The sequence below is a fragment of the Grammomys surdaster genome, unplaced genomic scaffold (assembly GCF_004785775.1).
Source record: "Grammomys surdaster isolate TR1022 unplaced genomic scaffold, NIH_TR_1.0 66, whole genome shotgun sequence".
Taxonomy (NCBI): Eukaryota; Metazoa; Chordata; class Mammalia; order Rodentia; family Muridae; genus Grammomys; species Grammomys surdaster.
This window is the reverse complement of record NW_021604568.1, coordinates 9,016,013-9,025,203: the sequence shown is the minus strand read 5'-3', so window position 1 is coordinate 9,025,203 and position 9,191 is coordinate 9,016,013.

Genomic DNA, 9,191 nt, shown 5'->3' with positions numbered 1-9,191 from the left:
TCTCTCTCTCTCTCTCTCTCTCTCTCTCTCTCTCTCTCTCTCTCTCTCTCTGTGTGTGTGTGTGTGTGTGTGTGTGTGTGTATGTGTATGTGTATGTGTATGTGTCTGTGTCTGTGTCTGTGTCTGTGTTAAAACCAGATAATTTAGCTGTCAACACTGGTTCACATACATCCAGAAAACAGCTGCAGAGGACACAAGGTAAACCAAAGTATTTGTTTTTTTTTTCCTTTCTGAGCTGCCATTTATTGAACTAAACAGCTGTCTCTTCTTTCTTTATCTATCTCATGCCTAGCAACAGTTTCATGTAAGAAAAAGAATCACTCATACCTGTGTTGAGTCACATACCTAAAAGGCAAATATTCAGGAAAGATTTTGATTTGTTTCACTGTTTTGTTTATATTTTCATGGCACAATGACGTTAGAACTTTTTACTGTAAATTAATTTATTATTATGCTTGCATGAGTATATAAGCATTAGTATACACACTATGACTCTATATCACTATACCTAGTCATGCACATGTATTTATTCATTTCTATTATTATAGTCATTGATATTAATATTTCCAGTGACTATGAATCATCTTCATATCATCATCAGCAAGAGGAAGTAGAATGAAGTTTGAATTTCTGTCTTGTGACTCTTGTTCAGTTTTGGTAATTGAGGCGGCACTGATGTCTAAGAATGGTCAGTGAATATGATTATTATTATAACCCAGATATACCCAATACACAGGAGTAGTTCAAAGGGGGTGCCACTCCTTTTTCTGTTGGTTCTGAACTCATCTGTTTTTCCAACACAGTATATTTCCTTAGTGCACCTGGCTGTCAGCTGTCAGAGGTAGAAATGAAGCACCTCAGTAAATAGTGTTCCGTGACTTTCAGTGCAGTGACCGAGCATCCAATGATGCTTTGCTTGCTGGAAGTGGCACAGTGCAGTGGCAGCTGAGGCAAAGAGTCTGTGAAAAAGGTGAATAATGGGCGGGTTATAGAAAATAAGTCATCATTTTGTGGATTTCATGATAGAGATCCTTTAAATTGTGTTACATCCAGTACATTTGCAATATAATGTAATCTTCAAAAAAAATGATAAACAACATTCCAGGAAATGGTTCTTTTGGGCACTAAACTTACAAATCATAAACAGAAGAATTAGGTGAGACTTTGTATTGATCGTGCATCTTAAATTTTAATATTTCATCGCTGAAGAGAAGTACTTAACAAATATAATACTTGGCAGTGTATACTTTCTCAGCCTCAAGGAACTAATGTGAAGGCTTCTCCTTTGTAGTGTTTGGCACCCATAGGGGCGTGGCCTGAATTAATGATCGCTTACCTATACAACCCATCTCTTCCCTTGGAGAATTTACATAGACAGTGTTGACTTGGGAACCAGAACTCTCTAAGGACTCCTTCACAACTCCTGCATCTACTGTTGTCCTCATTGCCAAAATTATCAGCCTTACTGGGAAGATAATCCATCAGCTTGATGGGTCAATAAATGCTTGTTGAACTGCATTGAACTGGGTTTTTTTTCACTCATACATCTAACTGTGGAAGACTCTAGGGATCCCATAGTGAAAACATACGAGGTTTAAGTAGACCATATACTCTCTAGATGGGTCTTTGTGGCACCATTCAAATACAAAGACTGGAAATGTCCCCAGCACTTCAAAGCACTTTCCTTGACTGCTTGCTGAAGCTTAAAGTTCTTTAAACAGTAATGGGCATCCTTGGTAGGCAGTGAGCTCCTGGAGAAACTAGGTTATTTAAGTATTTCTCTGGAATTGAGCATGTTGATTTAAATGGTGAGCTAAAGTATAAGGTCAGATTATATTGCTCTTGGCCTTTGGATGGGGGAATCTGCCTTGTGATCCTTCTTTATACCTTTTTTGTAACAGACTGCAGTGCTTGGTGGTAAATATTTACCAGAACCTAGTCAGAGCCAATTGAAATATTTCTACCCTTTGACCACATATATTGATTCAAAGATGGTTTCATGACTCTCAGTGGCCTAGCTGAAGTATTCCCTGGGCCTTTTAAATTGGAATTTGAGATTTTTCTGAGGTAGGAGCTGGCAGAGGCTCTTCCTACCTGAGGAGAGAAACAGAAGTTCAAGTCATACTTTTCAAAAAGAAAGTAGCTTTGGCGTGAGATGTTCAGGAGTGATTGAGCCTACTCTGTAAGTAAAAACAGGTTGAAGAGACAGACTGCTTTGGTTCAAATGCACACTTTAAAAACTGTGTGACTTTGAAATAGTTAGGTAGATTCTCCTTAACTCAATACAACCTTCATGAAAATATAGGAGAAGATTCTTTTTTTATGGATATTTATTTATTTACATTTCAGATGCCATCTCCTTTCCCCATTTCCCTTCCCTAGAACCTCCCATCCCATCCCCCCTTCTCCTTTTTGCTTTTATACCATTTTAATTACACGCAAATATTAAGGTAAGTTCTAGATTGTGTAACTGCCAATAAAGTAGATGCAAATAGTCAAGGAACAAGCAAGACAATAAACACAAATAGTCAAAGAAAAAGCAAGGCATTAAACCCAATTACATGAACACTCCCATGATCACTGTTTCTTTCTTTCTTTTTAAATTTTTTTAAAAAACAATTTATGTTTTCTTTTATTTTCTTTTTTCCTTTTCTTATTGGATATTTTATTTACATTTGAGATGCTATTCCTTTACCTCATTACCCACCCCTCTGCCCAGGAATCCTCTATCTCATCCCCTCTCCTCCTGCTTCAATGAGGATGTGCCCCCACCTACCCTCCCATTCCCATCTCCCTACCCTCGAATTTCTCCACACTTGGCATCCAACCTTCATGGGACCAAGAATCTCCTCTCTAATCTCCCCTACATATTCAGCGGGAGCCTGGGGTCCCTACCTATGTGTTCCCAGGCTGGTGGTTTAGATCCTGGGAGCTCTGGTTGGTTGGTATTGTTGCTATCCTCATGGGGCCAGAAACCCTTTCAGCTCCTTCAGTCTTCTCTCTAAGTCATCCATTGGGAACCTTTTGATCAGTTCAATACTTAGCTCAAAGCCTTCTCTGAATATGTCAGACTCTGGCAGGCCTCTAAGGAGACAGCTATATCAGGCTCTTGTCCTCATGCACTTCCTGACTTCCACATCAGCATCTACCTTTGGTGACTGCACATGGGATGGATACCCAGGTGAAATGGTCTCCAGACAGCCCCTCATTCAGTTTCTGTCCCAGAGTTTGTCTCCATATTTGCTCCCTTGAGTATTTTGTTACTCCTTCTAAGAAGGACCGAAGCACCCATACTTGGTCTTCCTTCTTCAGGAGCTTCATGTGGTCTGTGAGTTGAATCTTGGGTATTTCAATCTTCTGGGCTAATATCCAATAATCAGTAAGTGAATACCATGTGTGTTCTTTTGTGATTGCGTTACCTCACTCAGGATATTTTCTAGTTCCATCCATTTACCTAAGAATTTCTCAAATTCATTGTTTTTAATACCTAGGTAATACACTATTGTATAAATGTACCACATTTTTTTGTACCCATTCCTCTGTTGAAGGACATCTGGGTTCTTTCCAGCTTCTGGCTATTATAAATACGGCTGCTATGAACATAGTGGAGCACATGTACTTGTTATATGTTGGAGCATCTTCTGACTATATGCTCAGGAGTGGTATAGCTGGGTCCTCAGGTAATGCCCAATTTTCTGATGAACCACCAGACTGATTTCCAGAGTGGTTATACCATCTTACAATCTCATCAACAATGGAGAAATGTTCCTCTTTCTCTGCATCCTCCGCAGCATCTACTATCACCTGAGTTTTTGGACTTAGCCATTCTGACTGATGTGAGGTGGAATCTCAGGGTTGTTTTAATTTGCATTTACCTGATGACTAAGGATGCTGCACATTTCGTTAGGTGCTTCATGGCCATTCTAGTTTCCACAGTGGAGAATTCTTTGTTTAGCTTTATACTCCATTTTTTTTCATAGGGTTATTTGGTTGTCTGGAGTCTAATTTCTTGAGTTCTTTGTATATATTAGATATTAGCCCTCTATCTGATGTGGGATTGTTAAAGATCTTTTCCCAATCTTTTGGTTGCCATTTTGTCCTATTGACAGTGTCCTTTGCCTTACAAAAACTTTGCAGTTTTATGAAGTCTCATTTGTCAATTCTTAATCTTAGAGCATAAGCCATTGGTGTTCTGTTCAGGAACTTTTCCCCTATGCCCAAGTATTCAAGGTTCTTCCCCACCTTCTCTTCTATTAGTTTCAGTATATCTGTTTTTTTGTGGAGGTCCTTTATCCACTTAGACTTGAGCTTTGTACAAAGAGGTAAGAATGGATCAATTTGCATTCTTCTACATGTTGTCCTCCAGTTGAAAATGCTGTCCTTTTTCCACTGGAAAATTGTAGCTCCTTTGTCAAAGATCAATTGACCCTAGGTGTGTGAGTTCATTTCTGGGTCTTCAATTCTATTCCATTGATCTTCCTGCCTGTCTCTGTACTAATACCATTCAGTTTTTATCACTATTTCTCTGTAGTACAGCTTGAGGTCAGGGATGGCAATTCCTCTAGAAGGTCTTTTATTGTTCAGAATATTTTCACTATTTTGGGATTTTTGTTATTCCAAATGAATTTGAGAACTTATCTGTCTAACTCTGTGAAGAATTAAGTTGGGATTTTAATGAGGATTGCATTGAATCTGGAGGTTGCTTTTGGCAAGATGGCCATTTTTATGATATTAATCCTGCCAATCCATGAGCATGGGATATCTTTCCATCTTCTGAGATCTTCTTCTGTAGAGAGCATACACTAACAACTTGACAGCACACTTGAAAGTTCTAGAACAAATGGAAGCAAATACACCCAAGAGAAGTAGACAGCAGGAAATAGTCAAACTCAGGTCTGAAATCAACCAAGTAGAAACAGAAAGAACTATACAAAATATCAACAAAACCAGGGGCTGGCTGTTTGAGAAAATCAACAAGATAGATAAAACCTTAGCCAGATTTACCAGAGGGCGCAGAGACAGTATCCAACTTAATAAAATCAGAACTGAAAAGGGAAACATAACAACAGAAACTGAGGAAATTCAAAAAAATCATCAGATCCTACTACAAAGGCCTATACTCAATAAAACTGGAAAATCTGGATGAAGTGGAGAATTTTCCAGACAGGTACCAGGTACCCAAGTTAAATCAGGAGCAAATAAACCTTCTAAACAGTCTCATAACCCCTAAAGAAATAGCAGCAGTCATTAAAAGTCTCCTTTCCCCCCCAAAAAAGCCCAGGACCAGATGATTTTAGTGCAGAATTTTATCAAACCTTCAAGGAAGACCTAATACCAATTCTTTTCATACTATTCTGCAAAATAGAAACAGAGGGAACACTACCCAATTTGTTCTATACTCATATCTAAACTACACAAAGACCCAACAAAGAAAGAGAACTTCAGACCAATCTCTCTTATGAATATTGACATAAAAATACTCAATAAAATTCTCACAAACCGAATCCAAGAACACATCAAAACAATGATCCATCATGATCAAGTAGGCTTTATCCTAAGAATGCAGAGATGGTTCAATATTTGGAAATTATATAAACAAACTATATAAACAAACTATACAAACAAACTTCAAGAAAAAAACCACATGATCATCTCACTAGATGCTGAGAAAGCATTTGACAAAATTCAACATCCCTTCATGGTAAAAGTCTGGGAAGGATCAGGAATTCAAGGTCCATACCTAAATATAGTAAAAATATTATACAGAAAACCAGTAGTTAACATCAAACTAATGGAGAGAAATTTGAAGCAATCTCACTAAGATCAGGGACTAGACAGGCTGCCCACTCTTTCCATACCTATTCAATATAGTACTGGAAGTCCTAGCCAGAGCAATTATACAACAAAAGGAAGTTAAAGAGATACAAATAGGAAAGGAAGAAGTAAAAGTTTTGCTATTTGCAGATGAAATGATAATATACTTAAGTGACGCCAAAAATTCCACCAGAGAACTCCTAAACCTGATTAAAAAAAAAAAAACTTCAGTGAATTGGCTGGCTATAAAACTAACTCAATCAAATCAATAGCCTTCCTCTACACAAAAGATAAACAGTCTGAGAAAAAATTAGGAAAATGACATCCTTCACAATAGTCACAAATAATATAAAATATCTTGGTGCGAATCTAATCAAGCAAGTGAAAGATCTATATGACAAGAACTTCAAGTCTCTGAAGAACGAAATCGAAGAAGTTCTCAGAAGATGGAAAGATCTCCCGTGCTCATGGATTGGCAGGATTAATATAGTAAAAATAGCCATCTTACCAAATGCAACCTCCAGATTCAACGCAATCCCCATTAAAATCCCAACTTAATTCTTCAGAGTTAGATAGAGAAGTTCTCAAATTCATTTGGAATAACGAAAAACTCAGGATAGTGAAAACTATTCTCAACAATAAAAGACCTTCTGGAGGAAGAACTAGATGTCTCTGTGATCCTGAGCTCCTGAGTGGAAGAACTCCTGGGACTCAGGCTACCTCTGGGATCCTGAAATCCTGCTGCTCTGAGTGTAGTGGCTCCTCTAGAATGGCTCAGGATAAGGTGCCTGCTGCTCTGAGTGCAGCAGCTCCTCTAGGATGTCTCTGGATATGGTGTCTTCACAGAAGCAGACCAGCTAGGTGTCTGCTCCACCCAAAAGGACCCACCGAGGGCATGATCACTGTTTCTAAGGGCTTATTAGGGTGACCGAAATATCTGAGCCAACTTCCTTGTCCTAGTAAAAAGTCATTTTCATGTCTGAAGCCTACTTCCTTCTAAAATTTAGACTCTTATTGCATAGAATATGGAACAATTTTCTGCCTAAGTTCCACATAATCTAGAAATGTCATAAAATTGTTTGTTAACTCACCTAATTATCCTTCCAAAGCTATTGTTGCCTTAATAAATCAGACAAGTTAAAGTAGCAAAACATTTTAAAATAGTGGCCTGCCAACAATAATGGCTCATGAACTCATAGACTTCCTTGGGTTTTTTTGTTTGTTTGTTTGTTTGGAAGTTTGGAAGTTTTTTTGCTGTAGTTTGGCTTGGATTTTTGAAATAAGGTCTGTCGTATTCCAGGCTTGCAGAAACGTACTATGTAGCTGAAAATCATCTTCATCTTCTCTTTCTTCTACCTCTTGAATGCTGGGCATATAAGCTTATATCACCAGACTTGGCTTATGTGATACGAGAGTTCAATTCAAGGCTTGGATGCTGTCAAGAGACAGGTTGTCTCACTAGCTTGGAAATCCTGAAATATACTCAGCTGGCTGATGACCTTGGACCTAAGGCGTAGGTTCTTTATTGCTATATTAACAAACACCTGCTGCGCTGCATCTCCAGCCCCTAAATTCATTATTACTGTTGCATTTTTCTGCTCTCAGAAATTTGATTGTTCTATTCTCTCCTCGGCATAGAAATATTGTTATTCTTTTAATTAATCCTCAATTTCCAGAGTCTATTCCTTGTTGAATCCTGCCACTTGTTTTCAAGTGGCTTAGTGCTAATATAAAGTTTAAGATTCCTACGAACCCTGAGATTCGATGTAGATGATCCATCACACAAGTCATGCAAAAACAAGTAATTTTCTTTTTCATCTTTAGAAGCTTTAATTATATTACCTGCAAAAAAATCTGTGACTTCATAATAAATGGAAACACAAAAGGAATTTTTTTCTGTCCAGAATTTATACAAGCACAAGTTCTCTCTCTCTCTCTCTCTCTCTCTCTCTCTCTTTAAAAGATTTACATTTGTTTATTTATATGAGTACACTGCAGCTGTCTTCAGACACATACTAGAAGAATGTATCGAATCACATTACAGATGGTTGTGAGCCCCATGTAGCTGCTGGGAATTGAACTGAGGACCTCTGGCAGAGCGGTCAGCTATCTTAACCAATGAGCCATCTCTCCAGCCCCTTTTGTTTTTTTTCATCCATTATTATGCGATTTGTAAGAATTGCAAATTTCCCTGTTTGCAAAGATAGCAATAAAGCACTTACCTCTTTGCTTCATGGCGGCCAGCCATTTCAGTATACAAGATGATTTCTAAGCTAGTGAGACAAGTTGTCTCTTGACACCATCCAGGAAATTACAGTTAAGGCTGACACACACACACACACACACACACACACACACACACACACACACACACTCACACAGAATCTTTCTTTCAAGGACCTTTGTACTTAAACTTTATAAAAGGATGGGCAAAAGAAGGACAAAAGAATGGAGTGGGGGAAGCAGAAGGAGGAAGGAAAAGAGAGAGGAGCAAAGAACTAAACTCAAAGATGTAACAATAATAGTGACTGCATTAAGTTCAAAATCACCTTCAAGGCTAAAAAGAGACTGAGTACTGCGTGTTTATGAACAAATGTGCATTATGATCAAATCTTAGGCATTGTCTCCAACCCACAGCCTGTATGCAAGCAGGAACATAAAGGAAAGGCTGTTTATCCTGTACTTGTGGAGGACACAGATGTCACCTGATGATGACAGGGTTTGGAAAAGCATTTTTCAAGTCAACTTGTTTGCCTTCACTTGTTATAGTGTCTAAATGTTCCTGAGAGATTTGAGGGAAAAGGTGTCTGAATTAATTGATACAAAGGAAACCTGTATTATTCTGTGTAGAAGACCAGCAGAAAGAATAAGTGCAGTCTCATTTTCAGTTCTCACCCATGCAAACCTACAAGAAACGAGCATTCTTAAAGATAGGCACAGAAGCCCCAGTTCATTGCTGAATGACTTCAAGTGGAGTGCTTCATTTTGTGGAGGATGTAACTCTGTTGTCCTTCCAATTAACCTTTGTGCACATTCACTGCCTGAAAGGCCTTTTCATGGAGAAATGCAATTTTTTTTATTCAAAGAAAAAGGAGACATTTTGGACATGAACAGCTGTCTAAGTAGTACTGTGTCTCCCTCCATTCTTCCTTCTTAACAAAGCCCTAAGGCAATCTTCGAGCCTAGAGAGAAAGAGTCTCATTCAGATTTCCAAAAGGAGAGCTACTGGAAGGCAATGGAGACATTCTTAAGGCAGTGCTTGATCTATGACTAGACACTCTACTTGGCCCAACAAGACTGAAGAAAATTAAATGTTCCATAACTATGGTCATATATATATATATATATATATATATATATATATATATAATTATTTT